Source organism: Mixophyes fleayi, chromosome 1, assembly GCF_038048845.1.
Source record: "Mixophyes fleayi isolate aMixFle1 chromosome 1, aMixFle1.hap1, whole genome shotgun sequence".
In the NCBI taxonomy this organism is placed as follows: domain Eukaryota; kingdom Metazoa; phylum Chordata; class Amphibia; order Anura; family Limnodynastidae; genus Mixophyes; species Mixophyes fleayi.
This window is the reverse complement of record NC_134402.1, coordinates 264,710,449-264,730,708: the sequence shown is the minus strand read 5'-3', so window position 1 is coordinate 264,730,708 and position 20,260 is coordinate 264,710,449. Positions and strand designations below refer to the sequence as shown.

Genomic DNA, 20,260 nt, shown 5'->3' with positions numbered 1-20,260 from the left:
AATGATATTATTGTAAAATTAGTTACAATGCAGCTATTTGGAATATAATATTTTACATCTAATATAAACCTTCTGGGAAGAATACTGTACTTGCATATTATATATACAATGCATAAATGTATCCTTTTCAAGCATGCATTTTTACATGTTCAAAAGGAGAAAATATGAGTGTGTAATCTATAAATGAGTCATTCATGTTTGCACAAGTTTATCATAAACGACATACTGTGGCTGAACTATTTATCTTTAAAACGCACACTGAGCACTCCCTTCCCCTGCGGATATCCAAAGAACTGAATGGCAGAGGGTCACAGTTAATTTTTATTCAGTGTCAGAAAGGCTATCATCAAGGCTTCATGGTTCATCTTTACTGTAATCCTAAAAAGTAAAACATCTTCTTATTCAGCAAGCATTTTTCAAATCAATGTCTCATCTCTTAGCTAAGAGAGTCTGCCTTGTCCGTCAACAACATGACAACATCTATGACTTGGATTGAATAGCAATGGTTTTTTTTTTTTAATCAGGCCTGCTCATCTGGCATTTCCTGTAATATTCAGTGACTTGTTCAGGTAATGAAGGCATTATAAATGGAGTGGGTCACCTAATTACTACTGCAAGAAAAATCTGCTGTGGAATGGTGGTAACCATATTTTGTACAACGGGGATACAAATACAAACAGGGCTGACTGGCTGAACGGGGCGGTCTGATGTCTTTATTGCCCCCCTTCCAATTTTTTTTGTTTTGAATAATGTTTATTGGTAACAGTGCAAGAGAAAGCATATGCAAGTCACAACAGAAAGGAAGGTAAGTAAACAAAGGGTAAGTAATCTCAGACAAGACATGCACAGAGTCTACCTTAGACTTGACCTAGATGAACACATGCAAAGAATAAAAAAACAACTTCCTAGATCTAAGGTGACCGGGTAAGATGTGGAAAAAGGGAGGAGAAGAAGAAAGGGAGAGATAGAAAAATAGAAATGGGGGGGGTGGAGAAGAGAGTGAGAGGTAGGTTCATACAAGGAGTGAAGAGCAATAAATGGGTAGAATGACAGAGAGCAGTATCCACCATCAATAGGGAGCAGCCAGCTTAGAAACAGAGCAGCGGTTGATCGTGTTACACACTGCCCAGGGAGCCCAAATTTTATGATTAGAAAAGGGGGAGCCCCTCAGTAATATGTTCCATTTGATTAATGTGCCCCACCTGGCTGCAGACCATAGGGAGTGTTGATGGAGAGGGGTTCTTCCATAGAGCTGCAATCTGGCAGGTCGCAGCATTTATGATATGTCTGAATAGTCTATGGGAGTGAGAGGGGAGATCGGGAATGGGCAGGGGAGAAGCATGTGCTTGGGGTCAGGAGGAATGGAGGCACCAAGAAGCGAAGGAAATGACAGATGACCAGAAGGACCAAAGCCTGGGACAGCTCCACCACATAAGCAGGAAAGTGCCAGTATGACTGCATTCCCTCCAACTGGCAGTACACTCCAGTGGATACTCTTCTAAAAAAATTTATATAAATGATTTACAGAATTTTCACCCAACTTCCTGTTGGCTGGATCCTCCCCAGGGACCAGCCCTGGGCTGATCCATCCCTTCCTGTTCCTCCACTAGCACTCCATGGCACTCATAACAGACTCACTGTCAGGTGCTGTCAGTGGCTAAGGGCCGCTGTGACTATGAAGAGTTGCACTGTGTTCCTGCAGGAGGTAGGAATTCAATTACTGTGATAGTAGAAGAGGCCTGGTATTGGGACGTGTGTGGGCAGAGGCCTAGTATTGTTGCGGTGTGTGGGCACATGGCTGGTATTGTTGCAGTGTGTGGGCAAAGGAAAGGTATTGGTGCAGTATGTGGACACGGGTGGTATTGGAGAGGAGTGGTACTGGGGCAGTGTGCTTGGGGAAGAGTGGTATTGGGACAGCGTGCAGGGAGAAGGGTGGTATAGGGGTAGTATGCGGGTAGAGGGGTGGTGGTATTGCTGTAGTATGGGGCTGGTATAGGCAGTGAATGTGGAGAGGTGGTAGGTAATTGTTGTATATCCCACTTTAGACTGCTCTGCTTGAAGGGGGAGCCACATGCATCTTATAGTGGTGCAGGCAGCCTTGCTTGTGTGTTTGAAAGGGAAACTGTTGAAAGATGGCCTAACGCTGGCTAAAGTGAAGGCTACACCCCTTGCATGTTGGATACTCCCACATCCGACTGCATAGTGGCACACCCACCGGCAGCCCACCTCCTGTTGATTTGACCCTGCCTACTGCCAATTTGACCACACCTACTACATTAGGCTATTTTCAGAATATGTTCAAGGGTCACTTTAAATCCCCAATCTGTCCCTGAATACAAAGACATCATCATTGTAAAATAATTATTCACCTCTTTCTAGACAATTATCTTCACACTTTTGCTCAATTGCAGGAAAAATGGACGTGTAAGGATCTGAGTGACTTTGACAATTGCCAAATTGTGACGGCTAGACGACCGGGTCAGAACATCTCCAAAACGGCAGGTCTTGTGAGGAGTTCCTGGTATGCAGTGGCTAGTACCTACCTAAAGTGGTCCAAGGAAGGAAAACAGGTGAACCGGCGACAAGGTCATGGACACTCAGGGCTCACTGCTGCACATGGAAACTGAAGGCTAGCTGATCTGGTCCAATCCCACAGAAAAGCTACTGTAGCACAAATTGCTGAAAAAATTAATGCTGGCTATGATAGAAAGGTGTCGGATCACACAGTGCAGCGCAGTTTGCTGCGTAAGGGGCTGCATAGTCACAGCCCGGTCATTTTGTATGTTCTCCCTGTGTTTGTGTGGGTTTCCTCCGGGTGCTCCAGTTTCCTCCCACACTCCAAAAACATACTAGGAGGTTAATTGGCTGCTATCTAAATTGACCCTAGTCTGTGTGTGTGTGTGTGTGTGTGTGTGTGTGTGTGTTAGGGAATTTAGACTGTAAACTCCAATGAGGCAGGGACTGATGTGAATGAGTTCTCTGTACAGCGCTGCGGAATTAGTGGCGCTATATAAATACCTGATAATGATGATGTACAGCGCTGCAGCGTTAGTGGCGTTATATAAACTGCTGCTGCTTCTGATGATGAGAGTGCTCATGCTGATTCCTGTCCATCGCTGAAAGCGCCTACAAGGGACATGAGCGCTAGAACTGGACCCTGGAGCAATGGAAGAAAGTGACCTGGTCTGATGAATCAATTTTTGTGTTTTCTTTTACATCATGTGGACGGCTGGGTGCATGTGCATTGCTTACCAGGGGAAGAGATAGCAACAGGATGCACTATGGGACGAAGGCAAGCCGGCGGAGACAGTGTGATGCTCTGGGCAATGTACTGCCGGGAAACCTTGGGTCCTGGCATTCAGAAGTATTTCTATGAGTTAATGCTTCAAATGACATTGCTGTAAATAGCATATCTGTTATGTTAGTGTGTGAATATCTCAGAGGTACAGCGAGTCTGGCAGACAGGGTGCTTGTGAGAGGTTATCTGTGGTGAAGTGTTAAAATACACTCCATTTCTGCTGATAACATGAAGCGAGTCTTATAAATAGAAGCATTTGGCAAATGCCAAATATACATGCTCCCTGTTATGTTTTTGTTTATATAACACATGGGGTCAGACTCATTAAGGAACGAAAGTGTCGATATGTGCCACATTTTGCATAAAATCGCTCTGTGCATGCCCAGAACCGGACTATATGCCAGTGATCACATCAACGTCCAATTCATCTTCAAGCACAAAGGACCCTTACGACAGAGGTGAAATGGGGAGGGGACTGGGCATATGCACGTAGTCAATGTACCGTAAGGGTGTGTCAAGCACTAGTGCAGCAAGTCCATACTTGCCAGCTTATGGCAAGTATGATCCGGGAGCTGCAGAGGGAAGGTGGGCGTGCAGGGGGCGGGGCTCTGAAAATCGCGTCATTTTGGCCCCACCGCTTGACGTAATGACACAAAACTCATTTTACAGCGGGGGGGGGGGGGCAAATTCTGCCCAATGCGGGAGATTGCCATACTCTCCCGGGAGTCCGTGAGACTCACCCGAAATGCGGGAGTATCCTGGACATTCCGTACAGCATGATAAATGTACTGCATGGAAAAAGAAATGAAAATAAAGTTTTTGGTATGTTTTGTCATTAATGACTACATTATAAACAGGTGACAATCATTGAATACTTTTTTTTTTCTGTGCTTTCTGCTGGTAATTTATATTCCACATATGTAATGGATGTTCCCTGCAGTGTGTTGTGTCTGTCTAAGCAGAGAGTACCTAGACCCAAATTCAAAAAGAGACGTATCTTCAGATCCGCTTGTATTTGAATACAGAAGTGCTTATACACACGTTTAAAAAACGCAATTTACGCGTGCCTTAATGAATCAGGCCCATAATCTCTAGATTACAGAAATAATAGTGGATAATTGGATTACAGAAATAATAGTGGATAATTGGGATAATTGGAGTATACTTTGGGTAGATATAATTTAAAACTGCCTATTAATGGAATCTAATCATGCTTGGGGATAAACATTAAAAATCAGACTTCCACAAAACAATGTTTATAAATGTGCCCCTATGTTTCTATGTTGAAAGTGCATTATTTCAGTATGGAATGGTTGTTAAGCCAATTGTGTATAAAAAAAATATCATTTTATGACATATATAAGACTACTTGTAAATTCAAACTACAACATTATGTGGAAGCAGGGTTAAAAACTTTACTACAAGGTATATTAAAAAGAAGGCAGAACCAGAATAGAACATCATTATCACACTAGTGGTCCTTAAACCAAATAGTGTTAAATATGACACGGTAGACTTGTCTTCTTTAGGTTGATTTTAGGCAGAAGATTTGCAGCATCACAAACAATACATTGTAACATAAACCTATTGGAATATTGTATATGAAACATTTCTTGGCTAAATACTGCCAGAACAGCATATTTAACAATGATAGCATACTCCTTCCTGAGCATACAGAATAATCAATGGCAGCTTATACTCGACCACATGAGACAGCCACTCAAGTTCTATTTCTGAGACGTCACCTTGCCAGACAATAAGTATCCATGTACATCAATAGCAGTGTGCACTTATGTGACGTGAACATATCAGTCTATGTAATTCTGTACCCAGGATCTCCCAGTTCCTCTTAATCAAAGACCATTTTCATACTTTGCTGCATCTAAGCATGTTATGCACAAAACGGTTTCTGTGTAGTACTACAATTCCCATTATGTCACGTTTAAGGAAATTCATTATATTATTCATTACTTCTCTTAAATATATAGCATACAAAGCCAGAGGTTAAGCACATTTTATTGTGTGATTGGTCAATATTGAAAAATAGGGACATTCCCAAGGACAAATCTTTAAAACCTCTATCTAGAAATTAGGGACAGTTGGCCACTATGCACTTTATTGAGGTTCAATGGCCTTAGCCTATTGCATATGTCCAGTAAGAACTGTGGTGTTTCTAACCTACTGACAATGGAATATTTTACATGTTCACACATGCCGTTTCTGCAATGATATCCAATATAAGAAAAATGGCACCTGTGCTTTATTATCTGCAGCCAATCACTAGCTGCCTATTAAACCCTGTTCTATTTCTCTGTCTTATTGGCAGATAATTACCAGCCCTGCTCCTGTCTGTACATGCAGTTCCTGTTGTTGATCTTGACTTTACACCTGTGCGCCTGACCTTTGGTCTATCTTATGATCGCTAAGTGCTTTGACCCCACCATTTCCACTTCTGTTATTACAAAGGTTGCCATCCATCAAGTAAACCTTCATTTGTCCTCTTTTTGAATGAAAGGTGCTAGAGATCATGCCTGACATAACTGATGTAAGAGAAACCAATAGGAGGCATCATGTCACAGTGCAGGTTCCTTTCTGTTTGTTACTGACCATCAGGACAAGGAACAAGACAGGGAGACACGGTGTGACAGGTATACTTCTTATATTTATATTCACATTTATTTATGTTGCAGAGGAATTATTTAGTTTATGTTTACAATGGTACCATTTCAGTTAGCTTTCTTCCATTGACTTCCCTCCTTTACTCTGTATGTGGATAATAGCAGTCAGAGGAATGCAGGAACCGGTCACAGAGGACTCTGACATAAGCCTGCCCTCTGCCTAGGTATCAAATCAGGTAAAGTTAAAGCAGCAGTTCCATGAAAAAATAGGTGATTTTTTAAGATAAATCACTGTGACAGGCTATATGTAGGTAATCACCATTTCCTTGGTTTGTTTCTTCAGGCTGCTATTAATGATTTCTTATTCTGCACAGTATCATGAATTTCCATGGCAACCACAGTCACAAGACACATTATATAGAGAACAGAGAGGCTTTGGAACGACCATCTGAAATCTGTCTGCTCAGTGTAATGTAAAACCTTACCCATCCTCCGCATATGCCTATACATGACATAATGAAAGATGTGAGCATGTGTCTGGCAAGTATATTTTGTAACCTCCAGAGAGATTTTGAACAAGAGAATGATTTGTAGAAAAACAGCTAATACAAAATCCCTTCTATGTTGGATTGCCACTTTAAGGGTTAACTGGGGTTTATAAAAGTGTAAAGTCAACCCTGATTCTAAATTTCTATCAAAAACAAAACCCCAATTCCAAAAGGAAACACCATTAAAATTCTGATTTATTTCAAAGCGAACCAACATTTATGTAATATCAGTACAACACATTTTCTTTAAAGATTCCATTGGTATTGTGCTGTTATAATTTTATTTGTAATATTGTTATATTATTATATTGTAATAATATTATAATATTTGTAAAACATGTTTTCTGTGTAGCTGTTGCTTTTATATCTACAATGTGGGGGTGAAATAAGAGAGTGATGTTTCTTTAATTTTGGGCCATATCGTTAGGACAGAGACCTAACAATAGGGCTAAGGTCTGTGCTAGAATATAAGGAGTTCAGATAAATATTCTATTAGCATAGGCAAACCAAGGGGAGATATCCTAGTGCCTGGAAACCCCCCTCCAAGCTTAGGGCACTGTATAATTGAGGTGGCTGGACCCACTTCACACAGCTCTGCTTGAAAAGAGAGAGCTGCATAGTCAAGCACTGTCTAAAATTATAACCACGCCCCCATGCATACTGGTTATGCCTACTGCTGGTGTGGTGTGGAAACCTCCCTCTACAAATCCTGCGTTTGCCCCTGATTAGGGTTATTAGGCTACAATACCTGAAAGTTTACTTATGGGGGATATGTTCTGATTGATCAATGGCAAATATTCCTCTTGGAGCAAATTAAGTTTTATTATGGCCCCTTCAGATGAGTACTATCCCCACATGCAAACTCTCGGACCACAAGAGTTGTGCATTCCTTTTACTAATAAACATAACACCAATTACAGCAAAATTAAACATCTATATTTTTTATTAATTTTCATTGTGTTTAGAAATATGCTTTGGAAAGAATTAGAAAGTTAGAAGTTGTTCTGTTGAATATCCCTTACTTGACGTGTATCACTTTCATCGAAATTTACATTCTGCACCTCATTGGTAAGTTCTTTCTATTACTAAAACCACTAGAAATAGTTGTGCACTTGGAAGCAAACATTTTGAGATGTACTTTAGAAAGATAAATCATACAAATCCCTCATAAATTGCAGTTTTATTGTGCAAAAAAATCAGATCTTCGCAATGCAATTAAATGTAATATAATTTTATGTTAGCTATACAGCATTACATAATCTTTTGCCAGTATATAAACATGTGCTCTTGGAATCTCAACTGTAAAATTATTATTCTGCATATTTATAAACAGATTTAGAGGCTCAGACAGATAACTGTATATTTGTGAGAATGTTTGCAAAAAATGCTTTTAATCATTTCTATCTGCTTCAGTATTAGTAAAAAGTGGATGGCGCCTTTGCTTAGATGACATTAGAGAGAGGAAACAGATAGCAGTCCCCAGAGAGTGTTGTACTGAATGTCTATGCTTCTTTCCATAAACGTGATCCACTGACTTCACACAATGAAAACCTGATTTTAAATGCTCCACATGTACTAAAAAGTAAATGATCTAACGGCAGGGGCATATTTCAGGGATTACACCAGGGTCAATAGCGACTTTATATGCCATGAAATATCATACCTTGAAGTATTTTTAAATCGTATTTTAATCATCAGTTAGTAAACATGATGTGCTGACTTTTGGCAAGCGTTCCGTTCCTCCTGGCAAGCCAGGTCTGTGTGATGTCACACAAAGCCAGACAGAGCACTTAGCCTTTTCCTACTTAATCATAATGAGCATCTAATAAGGGTAAGACACTGTACATTGAATAAAGAGAAAGAAAGAAAGATAATGGGCTGGAAGGCATCTCCCGCTAAATGTTTTACAAAATGTTTAGTGTCTAAGTTAACATTTTAGTTAAAGAAAACTAAATAAAAACCACCCTCCTACCCAAATTTTAAACATGAATAAAGTTTCAATGACCAGAAGCATTAAAATATTTTCTCATATGGTGCACAATCATATATATAGGGGCAGATTCAATTGTTTGAATATCCCGCCGCATTAAAACGGTTACCGTTATTATGGTTATAGTAAGCTGGATTTCAGCTCGCGGCTCAGGGAGCTGCGAGCTGAAATACAGCGAGAAAACTAATGTAATAACGGTTTTTACGCGCACTATTACTGTAATAACGGTAATAGTGAGCGGAGCACAAGATTTTCGCCGTTTCCGCCGACAATTGAATATGCCCCATAGGGGCAGATTCATATGGGCCATGCCTTATTACCGTTACATGGTAATAGCTGCGCACTATTTCCGTTACTATGGTAATTTCAACACTGTTTTTTGCTCGCAGCTCTGTGAGCCGCAAACAAAAATCCATGTTAAAATTACCGTGGTAACAGTTATAATACACACCACATGGGTAATTGAATCTGCCCTTTAGAATTATGAAATTGGGACAAAATAAGCCCTGCCTCCATAACCAAACTCCACCCACAAATGGTCAATTTTAGGTAAAACTCCACCTGCAGTTTTGGAAAAAGCCCCGTTTATTTTGCGACCTGCGAATTGACAGGTCCTGCCAAAATTGGGACAGGTAATATATAATTGCTACAGATTTCTAAATATGAAATGCATAGTTTACATTGCAAATTATTTTGCTATGGTAGTTAAAGGTGTTGTCCATTTTGGTGGACTTTACTCCAATTCTAGTCCCCACTCAGGAAACATGTGGGTGAGGTCCCACCTAGGACTCTGACCATTACTTTTATAGAGCTGCTGGGTTAACGAGGTGAATAGGAAATATGCAATTACTATTGGCGTAAAGTGTATTTCAATGTGACTACTGACTTGACTGCCTGGACCCTCTCCATTCAGGGGATATATTGAAAAGCAGCACATAGCAGTGGTATATGTGTGTGTCATACAGCTAGGCTAACCTGTTGTCTTTATGAAGGCATCCATGGGGAATTTTATTCCTCATATTCCCAGGTTTCACAGGATGAAAGCTTAAATATCATTTGAAGATGATTCCTGGTCATTCCACATGACATTTCATATAATTTAAAACTGATTAAAAATGAATATTATGAGAAAAGATATTGGAATTCTAGCCACAGTGGTTTTCCTTTAGATTATTCCTATTCTTATAAATGCAAAATATTGTTAGAACATCAGTGAGACGCCTGAATTTTGGGTAGTTCTCCCGGACCCCAGAAAGAGTAAGCCACCCTCCTGGATCCTGCTTCTGGGGAGGGCTGTCAAATTTTACCCCGGGGGGGGGGCAGTGGCAAGAATAAACTTTTAAAGGGAAAAATGCAGGTGGCCCAGTGATAAAGCCTAAGATAGCCTATTATGGGACCGGCCAGCCCAGCTTGCCCCTGCTGGGGAGGTCCTGGTGATGTGATTCCAGACAACATATCTCCACTCCTGCTGTATGATAGGACAGTGTCATTGCTCAGCACAGAGCGGGATCATGATCATGCTCCCTGCACTTGGCCTTTGGGATCTTTTGCAAGGGGACGAAGGACCTCCTGGGAAAATCAGCTTCAGGTTCAAGTTAAAGACGTTCAAAACTTGAATCTATGTCTGAATGCTTCTTTAAGCTCATGGTGGTGTCTGTATTCCTGCATGACAAACTGTGCTTTATGTTTTGGTTCTCACACTCTGACAAAGTATACATAAATCTACATGACACACTATCGTTTCACTCTTAAGTGTCTATATTTGACCATTTCAAATGCTGTGGTGTATGCTCTTAAGCATGAGTCTGTAGTAACATATTTTAAACAAATCAAAAAACATGGCTGATAAAATTAGCAGAAATAAAATGTTGTAAACACACACCATTAGAATATACTGATTGGTGACAATACAGATACAACATACAATGTATCAAAACATTCCTCAAACAAAATGGTCACAATTACCTTTTAAAATGTGCATCGGCACTCATTTGTAACTGTATTTAAAACATTATATAACTGAATTAGAGTTAAACGTCAAATGTAAACTTTTTCATACATGAGAGATGCCACCTGCACTTTGATATTTCCACTGCTGTATTTTGTTTTTCACACATCATAAGATACAATCAACTTTAAACCTAACATAAAATTACATCTGGTGCATACATGCGGAAATCATCATCATCATCAACTCAGAAGCGTGCACCAGGCCTAAGGGACATGTAAAATTACACCAGGTAGAATGTGTATCTTAAAGATAGGCTTAAGTCAAAATTGGACACATCACTAAAGGGCGTGGTCGGTTTGTGCCTCCTCATCCTCCATGTACTGATCTTACAAGTGATTGTCCCTAATCCACCTCTCCAAGCCAAGTGGACTCAACTCAAAATCTGGATGTAAGTTGAGTTGCTTATTTACATGGCAAAAAAATGTACTTATGTCCAACTCTAATTCAGGCCCTATATTGGGATGATTTTGACCAAATCCTTAGGGGTGGATTCAATTCCCAGTGTCGCTCTTTAGAACACGTGAGGCACGCATTGTTACCATTACTACAGTAATATTAACACGGAATTACAAAGCTGCGAGCATTGAAATCACTGTAGTAACCCGCTCCGAGGACAGTGGCAGGTGGGGAGTTTGACTGGGGCGGTACACCTGTCAAACCGTAAAACGCTGGTGTCCTAAGGCGAGCTCAGGGAGGACAGAAACTTCCCATGGAGCAGAAACGCAAAAGCTAGTAACAGTAAGTAAGCAGCCCGCGCAACACGGGGAAACGAATCTGCCCCTTAGAGTGAGAGTTGTAATTCACTTAATCCCAGATTTGATTGCCATCAAGACCCACTAGATAAACACTTTTATTTGTTGATATACTGCAAATCTTAGATTGCTTCTGGACTGGAGTAAAAAAACAGCCTGTCAATTCTACCATAAGTGAATGTGTAGTAATCAGCACATGAAATGAAAACTGCCAAGCTATACTTTCGTACATTCACAACATATATAAAAAATAAAACACGACACACATTCCAAAAACAAGTGGTCTATATAACTTTGCCGTGAAATAGCCTACAACTCTTAACGTCAACGTGTCAACAAAGGCCACATAGATAAGCATTGAAAATACGGCTTGGATCTCTATCGCCACCTGATTTTCACAAGTTATTCTGCAGCAGCTGTATTTTTACCTTAAGCTCTAACTTCAAAAGCAGCATTAATACCTGAACAGGGAAGTGAGTTCTAGGCAACTTTAACCACCCCCTAAAATCATGTACAATTACACCTAGCAAAATGAAATTTTAACTAAAGTCAAAATATGGGTTTAATCATCTAAACCTTTCTTTTCAAGATCCTCTTTACTGTTGTGTAATCTCCTTTTACTATGGACTCCTATGAACAACTTAGGCAATAGGAACCATTATGAGTATTTTTAGTGTTAATAAATAAAGTCACACATACATAAGTGCATCAAAGATACACCAAACAATTTCAACATGTTACAGTAAAAAAAAGTGTCTCAATGTTATTTTGATCATTTGATTAAACCTAACAATACAATTAAATCAAAGTGAAAATGTGACAGGTTCAGGTGCTAAACCCTGGGTCTGCTGCCACAGCACGGCCCATGCAAGGGCTCATATCCACTGGTATTTTAATATTTACACATGTAAATGGACTTTTACATGTTGCAAAAGAGTTGAGGAAGTGTTTTCGGAATACTACTTGTTCCAGATTTTGTATTTACCACACTTGCGGATTCATACAAAGGTCTGTAACCATTCCTGGCTGTGGTCTCAGTACAAATATGACTTGGACCTCATTTATAATCATAAACCATACTTGCCAACTCTCCCGAAATGTCCGGGAGACTCCCGCATTTCGCATGAGTCTCACGGACTTCCGGGAGAGTGTGGCAATCTCCCGGCTCTGCCCAGAATTAGGTCCAAATCGCAGTGATTCACCGGGAATTGCGGTGTTTGGCCCCGTGTTGGCTGTAAAATGGCGCGTTTGAGTCATTACGTCACGGGAGCGGGTCCAAAATGATGCAAATTTTGGAGCCCCGCTCCCCCATCACGCCCACCTCCCCCGGCAGGCTCCTGGAAGCCAACTTTAGAAAGTTGGCAAGCATGTCATAAACATATTTTCAAAAAAAAATAATCATTTTCTTTTACAGATGAATTTACTGCTGCAAGCTAAATTATTCACCGCTCTCTCCCGGCAATGAAACTGTATATTTACTAATGTTTACTATAAAATGACAAACTAATACATTATTTGTGTTTTGTTTTCAAACACTTTTCATTGTTCATCTGCAAATTTGTGTACCGTTGATGTGAATCAAATCAGATTTGAGGAAATCATAATGCAAACACTGCAGACTGTAATGGTGATTCACAAGGATTATGTTGTTTGTGCACTTATAATGTTATGCCTACATGACTAATAAGCAGGAGGATTCACATGTAGCAATGGAATATTAAAACAACCACACTCACTTTGCTTTAAAAAACACAAGTGCTGTAAAGTGATCACAATCACATCTATTCCCACCATTGTGCAAAAACTGCTGAGACCATTAAGGAAAGTAGGTTGAGATAATGGTTCTAAAACCATAATAAATCATAGAAATATCAAGCATTCCAGCCAGCTCCTGGGTTTCCGCCAGCTCCGAAAAACATCCTCTCTGTCTCTGTTGTTAGGCAGACAAAGGGCTTCATGTTGTTTCTATGTTGTATCCAGATTGTGTGCATTGTACTGTCGTTATATTGTCAGACAAACTCCTCTCCCCACCAACTCTTCTTTTGGGGATATTAGAATTCCTCTTGTCTAACAAAAGGATGTAAAGTCTATGTATAGGCCATATATTTGAATATATATTTTAAAAAAAAGGTCATATCACGGTACAAGAATCCAAATTATATTATCTTGCATGGAGAATTTATGGCATTGTTTGTGGCAGAAAGGGCCCGAGCCAAGGGCTGCACAAAGCCAGGTAGTCAATGTGCCTAGAAATTTTTAGTTACCTTGCCTTTTAAAAGATCCTGAAGGCTCCTAGATTTATCTGACTGTCTCCTGAAATTTACATTAGTCTATAAAACCCATTCACCCTGCTAATTCCATGTTTTCTAGGGTGTTACATATTTCGCAACTATTTATAGAACAACAAAAACAAAACACTTTAAAGTGATGTATTTCCTTATTAAGCCCCTGTTGGTAGAATATCCCATTCAACTCCCTATGAAATCTATTATGACTTTTAACAATTGACATTATTACAAAAAATTGTATGTTCACTGGAGTGTGATGAAGAATACATGTTCAAGCAATACAATACTCAGCATGTTTTATAGGAGAGAAATGTTAAATCATGTTTCATGCCGCGTGCAATGCTTTTGCTTGGTGTTTCCATTGAGGTCACAGTAATATTGGCTGTGGCATAATTTGAAATAAAGAAGTTTTTCTGGATAATCTAAAATACATGGGTGTAGAGCAGATAAACACTAGGGGCCTGATTCATTAAGGATCTTAACTTGAGAAACTTCTTATTTCAGTCTCCTGGACAAAACCATGTTACAATGCAAGGGGTGCAAATTAGTATTCTGTTTTGCACATAATTTAAATACTGACTGTTTTTTCATGTAGCACACAAATATCAACTTTAAATTTCGGTGTACAAATAAGCTATCAAGTATTTGTGTGCTACATGAAAAAACAGTCAGTATTTACTGATATGTATAATACTAATTTTCACCCTTTGCATTGTAACATGGTTTTGTCCAGGAGACTTAAATAAGAAACTTCTTAATTTAAGTTCCTTAATGAATCAGGCCCTAGAATACCAGTTACACTAAGTTTAACAAAGAAAATGGTCCCACAGGATACACTGGGATGTACGTGTGATATATACTAAGAGTGATTTCAACTCATGGCACTTTACACTATCTCACCTTGGAATCTTGGTCCATAATCAATGCCAAAAATATTCTAAGTTCACTATACAACGCCAGAGTGAGAGACAAAGGAATCAGGTCAAAAAACAACTCTAGGGCTCCAATAAACATAAATCCTCTGTCTGTAAAAAAAAAATCCCCAAATCTACTGAATCAACCAAATAACCATAATTTACTAAAACATGTGGAAAGTATTAAATACACTTATAAACATGTAACATCCCCTAGAACACATGTTATCTCTGCTGTACCCAAAAACTGGCCCTGTCTAAATATTATTTTTCTAATATAAATACTTCTAGTTACACAGGATAAAGGCAATGGACACCATTCTGGTTCAGCCTAAAACAGTACTACAGTATATCACTATGTATGTACACAGCACTGCTTATTAAATGTGACCGGGTTATTATTAGAACAAAGAAGACTGACGTTGAAAAACTTGAACAAGCACTATTCTACTTGCTCAGTTAGGCTCAATTTAACCTGGCATGGAAATCAGACAACATATTTGTAGGGTAACACATCTTCCGTGTCATTTATTTTATCCACTCTGTACCCGAATTTACTGCTTTTCCTCCTTTTCCCCGCCATGCTGAAGCTTAGGAGTGCCTGCTCTGTGAGGTTACTGCCGGTCATTCCTCATAGCTTTCTCTGCATCGCTCAACAGCTCCAACGCCTGGCTCTAATGGGCACTAGCCCACACTCATAGTAGTTGCTATTAGGCAATCTATGATCTTAACTAATAAAAGAGTAAACTAGTATAAAGATAGATAAAACAAAAAAAATCAGAGTTCTCAATACAGCAAAATGTCATTTTATATAGCTTAATCTAAAACCGGGTATGGCTATTTGAGGGTTGTAATGCAAAAACAACCATCTACCTGTTAACGGACACTTGGAGTTATTGAGTTTTTAAGGGATTAGGTAAAAGCCGGAACTGCTGGAATGCCGGAATGAGTCAGCTTACTAGATTTCTGTATATCACAGCGATATATTTTAGTTATCCGATCTACCTGCCCGAATGTATGTTCAGAGTGCATTACCCGTCTATTACGTCTGCCGGAATGGAGCTACAAGGACCTTAGCCATCCATTCTAGCTGCCAGCATGGAGCTCCGAGGACCTTTCCATTCCAGGTGCCGAAATGGTGCTCTGTGTACATTAGTCATCCATCCCGGCAGTCGTAATGGGGCTCTGAGTAACTTAGCCATCCATTCCGGCTGCCAGAATGAATGTATGAGTACCTTAGACATCCATTCCCGGCTACTGGAATGGATGTCTCGATTTCTTAGCCATCCATTCCGGGTATTGGAATGGATGTCTGAATACGTAACCATTCATTCCAGGTACCGGAAGGGGTGCCTTAGTACTTTAGTTATCCATATCGGCTACCAGAATTGAACTCTAAGTATCTTAGACAATTATTTCAGGTGCCAGAATGGGGCTCTGAGTACATTATTCATCCATTCCGGCAGTCCCAATGGGGCTCAGAGTACCCTAACCATCCATTCCGGCTGCCAGAATGGGGCTCAAAGTACCTTAACCATCCAAACCGGCTGCCAGAATGAATGTATAAGTACCTTAGATATACATTCCGGTAGCCGGAATGGATGTCTCAATATCTTAGCCAATCATTCCAGGTGCCGGTGTGGATGTCTGAGTATTTAAGCGATCCATTCCGGGTGTCGAAATAAAGCTTTGTTTATATTAATCATCCATTCCGGGTGCCGGAATAGATATCTAATGTACTCAGAGCCCCATTCCGGCAGCTGGAATGGATGGGTAATGTACTGGCAGACCCATTCTGGCAGTCAGAAAGGATGGGTAATGTACTCAGATCCACATTCTGGGTCACAGAATGAATAGCTATGGTACTCACAGACCAATTCCGGCACCAGGAATGGATAGCTATGGAACTCGGAGACCCATTCCGGCACCAGGAATGGATAGCTATGGAACTCGGAGACCCATTCCGGCACCAGGAATGGATAGCTATGGAACTCGGAGACCCATTCCGGCACTAGGACTGGATAGCTATGGCACTGGCAGACCCATTCTGGCAGCCTGAATGGATAGTTAAGAACCTTGGAGCTTTATTCCCAGCAACCGGAATGGATATCTAAGGTACTGGCAGACCCATTCCAGCACCCGGAATGAATAGCTATGGTACTCACAGACCCATTCCGGCATCCAGAGTGAATGGTTAAGGTCCTCGAGGACTACATTCCGGCAGCCGGAATGGATGCTTAATGTACTCAGACCTCCATTCGGCAGCCTGAATGGATATTTAAAGTCCTCGGAGCTCCTTTGTGGCAGCTGGAATAGATGGCTAAGGTACTGGCAGACCCATTCCGGCACCCGGAATGCACGGGTAAGGTCCGCATTGTTCTATTACGGCAGCCGGAACGGATGGGTATTGCACTCAGCGCTCCATTCCGACATACATTCAGGCAGGTAGAACAAATAACTAGAAAATATAGCTATGATATACAGAAATATATATATATATAAATATTTTATGTGTATATATATATATATATATATATATATATATATATATATATATATATACACTCACACACACACACAATACAATATATATCCAATATAATATGTGGAATAGTTGTTCCACATATTACAGACAGAACATAATGCACTATATAGTGATAGAAAACACAGCAAGCTTCACTCAGGACACCAAGCAGCAGAGGGCGCCAAATTATTCCAGCATTCCGGTTTCCACCCACACCCAGTTTTTACACAAATGGACAAATGAATGATATCTTATTATGTGCATAATAACATAATAATAACACAGTCGGTAGTATAATGTATAGGTTGGGGAGGGATGTGCTGTGTAACCACGCATTTTGTCTACATGATAGCAAAACATCTCTAAATCCTTGATTTTAGTAACTATGTATATTTTGTATATGATTGCAATGAAGTGTCATAAGGAACTTGTTTTCGCCAAATGTTTCATCAATTATGTAAACAAGCATACAGTTTTGTTTATTTGCTCACAAAGTTCACATGCATTACTGAAAATAAAGAAATCACAATAAATTCTGTTCTTTAGTAGCATAATTGAGAGATCTGATTCTAGGACATGGTCACAGACAGCAAAATCTAGGTAGAAGTAAACAAAGAAGACTGTAGAAAAACACACATCATATTCAAGGCAGGCTACTATTCTCAACAACACCAACAGCAGAGATCTATGTTGATGAAGAAAACTAGAGTTGGAACCTATGGGGCCCCATTGCCACTTCTGTAAAAGTCATCCGTCACCCTGCATTATACTCCGGACACAGGTTGCTTTGTTATCATGTACACAGGTCACAGCAGCTGCAGGCACAGGGTGAGCCCATCTGACCTTGATAATGCCAGTGAACTGGACATAACATTCGGACATTACAAGTGAACACTGTAAACAATAATACAACGTGACAATACCCTGGCTAGTGTCTGTCATCAACCAAAGCCATAAACAAATGACAGATGGAAGAAGTATATATTATATAAAACGCTAAGTCCATTGCTTTATCCTCTTGGACATTTCTATGAAACACTCAAAAAAAATAGAAATGCTTTCTGAAGTTATAACATGACGTGCAAAAAAAATATTTACCCTTTTCTCGCCTTAGTGGGTCTTAATAGGGACGATCATCAGCTACACTCGTCCAGATCCAGTGGTAAAAGTCCCCCTAACGCAGCCAGATTGATGGGACTACTGTATATCCTAGTCCGGACACAGCAGATCTAATGCTTTCCTTGGTGTGATGTGAGCGTATATGTTGTGTGTCAGCATCCACTGCACAGTATCTCCCCCTCTCTGTCTTGGAGAGAGAAAAAAAAAGGCTATGGGTTTTAACCTGGAGTTCCTTTTATAGCTGTGCTGTACAGAAGGGGTTATTATCGGTCAGAGCCGTCCTGCTGCCTTCTGTTTATATGCCTGTTATGTACAGCCAGCACGTGTAGAGGGACTCCTCCTCTTAAGAGGGCGATAGACTCAATGCAATGTACTCATCTTCAGCTCAGGAGAAGACTCCATTTATAGCACTTTATTGTCTGCTTTATTGATCTCTTACAGTGCCGTCAAAACAGCAATACGCAGGGTAACCATGCTAATAAAATCAACTATCTGCATAGGGAAAATCAGCATAATGCTCAATGTTGGGCTCGTTTAGCTTCCAGCCACCACAAATAAATGACGTCTTCTTTTCTACTGCTTTTGAATAATACATATTGCAGAACGAGTCTGTGAAATGTGACGGCATATTTCTAGTCACACAGTTGGCAACACGTTGGCAACATTATAAAATAACTTGTAGACACTTTGTTGCTGCACAGAAGTAGCACAACACTCACATAAAATGCATAGGGGCATATTCAATTGTTGGTGGAAATGCCGAAAATCCCGCGCGCAGAAAAACAGTCAATACGGTAATTTACTTGCTGGATTTTACCGTATTAACTGTAATAGTTTTAACGCCGCGGGACTTCTTAACAATTGAATATGCCCCATAGAGTGTATGTTACCCTTCATACCCCATTATTATTATTATTATTACCATTTATTTATATAGCGCCACTAATTCCGCAGCGCTGTACAGAGAACTCACTCACATCAGTCCCTGCCCCATTGGGGCTTACAGTCTAAATTCCCTAACACACACACAGACAGACGGACAGAGACAGACACACAGACTAGGGTCAATTTGTTAGCAGCCAATTAACCTACTAGTATGTTTTTGGAGTGTGGGAGGAAACCGGAGCACCCGGAGGAAAGCCACACAAACATGGGGAGAACATACAAACACACAGATAAGGCCATGGTCGGGAATTGAACTCATGACCCCAGTGCTGTAAGGCAGAAGTGCACACCAACTTATATATAATAATCTTATCTACATTAAATAAACACACGGACACCAATATAAAGTTTGGAAGAAGAATATTACTTTTAATGAAATAAACTGAGGACTAGGTGGCAGACGAGAGCAGGGCAGTCAGACTATGCAAAGCCAATAAAGGTGGAAAGGTCAGACCATTATACCACCAACCCAGGATCGGACCTTATATATTGGCCGGAGCTAAAAATCTGTCTAAGCGGATTGACTACACACCCTCTGCAATTGCTGGGAGTAACCAGAATATATAGGCCCAGGCGGACCAACAATATGATGACACAGAGTGGGGTAGTGACCTGTGACCAGATAAACCCAGCACCATATGCTAAGCCACTGACTACAATGCTCTCCTACCCATAGCCGGATTAAGGGGGGGATACAGGGGGCACGTGCCCCGGGCCTCCCTCTCTCCGAGGGCCGCCCGCATGACTTCCATTTGCTGTCAGTTGCTGTCTGACAGCAACCGCACCGGGCCCACCTCGCCCTGCAGCCCGCATTACCTCTCTTGTTGACTGACAACCTGCTGTCACAGTCTGTGTCTTTTGCTGTCTGACAGCAACTGCACCGGGCCCCCCTCGCCCCGCCAGTCGCATTACCTCTCCTGTTGATTGACAACCTGCTGTCACAGTCTGTCAGTTACTGTGTGACAGCAACCGCGGCACCTAACAGCTGACTCATGCGCGATGCTCCCACTGTAATACCTAAAATGGCTGAAATGGGGCTGCTGCGCATGTGCAGCTGCAGCAGCTCCTCGGCATGAAGACTCAACAGAGACAGTAGGCGAGTGGAATTTTTTTTATACATAACTAAATATAAATAGAAAACTCTTAATAACATGGTTATTTCTTGATTAAATATGTAAAATGTAGCCACCTATAACGGTAAGAGTATATATATATATATATTTCTGGCTACATTTTACATATTTAATAAAGCA

General features: G+C 40.5%; 1 protein-coding gene across 2 annotated transcripts in view; it reads right to left on the bottom strand.

Moving 5' to 3' along the window:
• The window catches only part of ABCA1 (ATP binding cassette subfamily A member 1), a 106,103-nt gene extending 87,827 nt beyond the window's left edge, over window positions 1-18,276 (bottom strand). For both annotated transcript variants that reach the window (XM_075210475.1, XM_075210484.1), the window contains exon 1: window positions 18,042-18,276. The gene's annotated coding sequence lies outside the window, so the exon portion shown is untranslated. The remainder of the gene's footprint in view (window positions 1-18,041) is intronic.
• Between the last annotated feature and the right edge of the window lie 1,984 nt (window positions 18,277-20,260).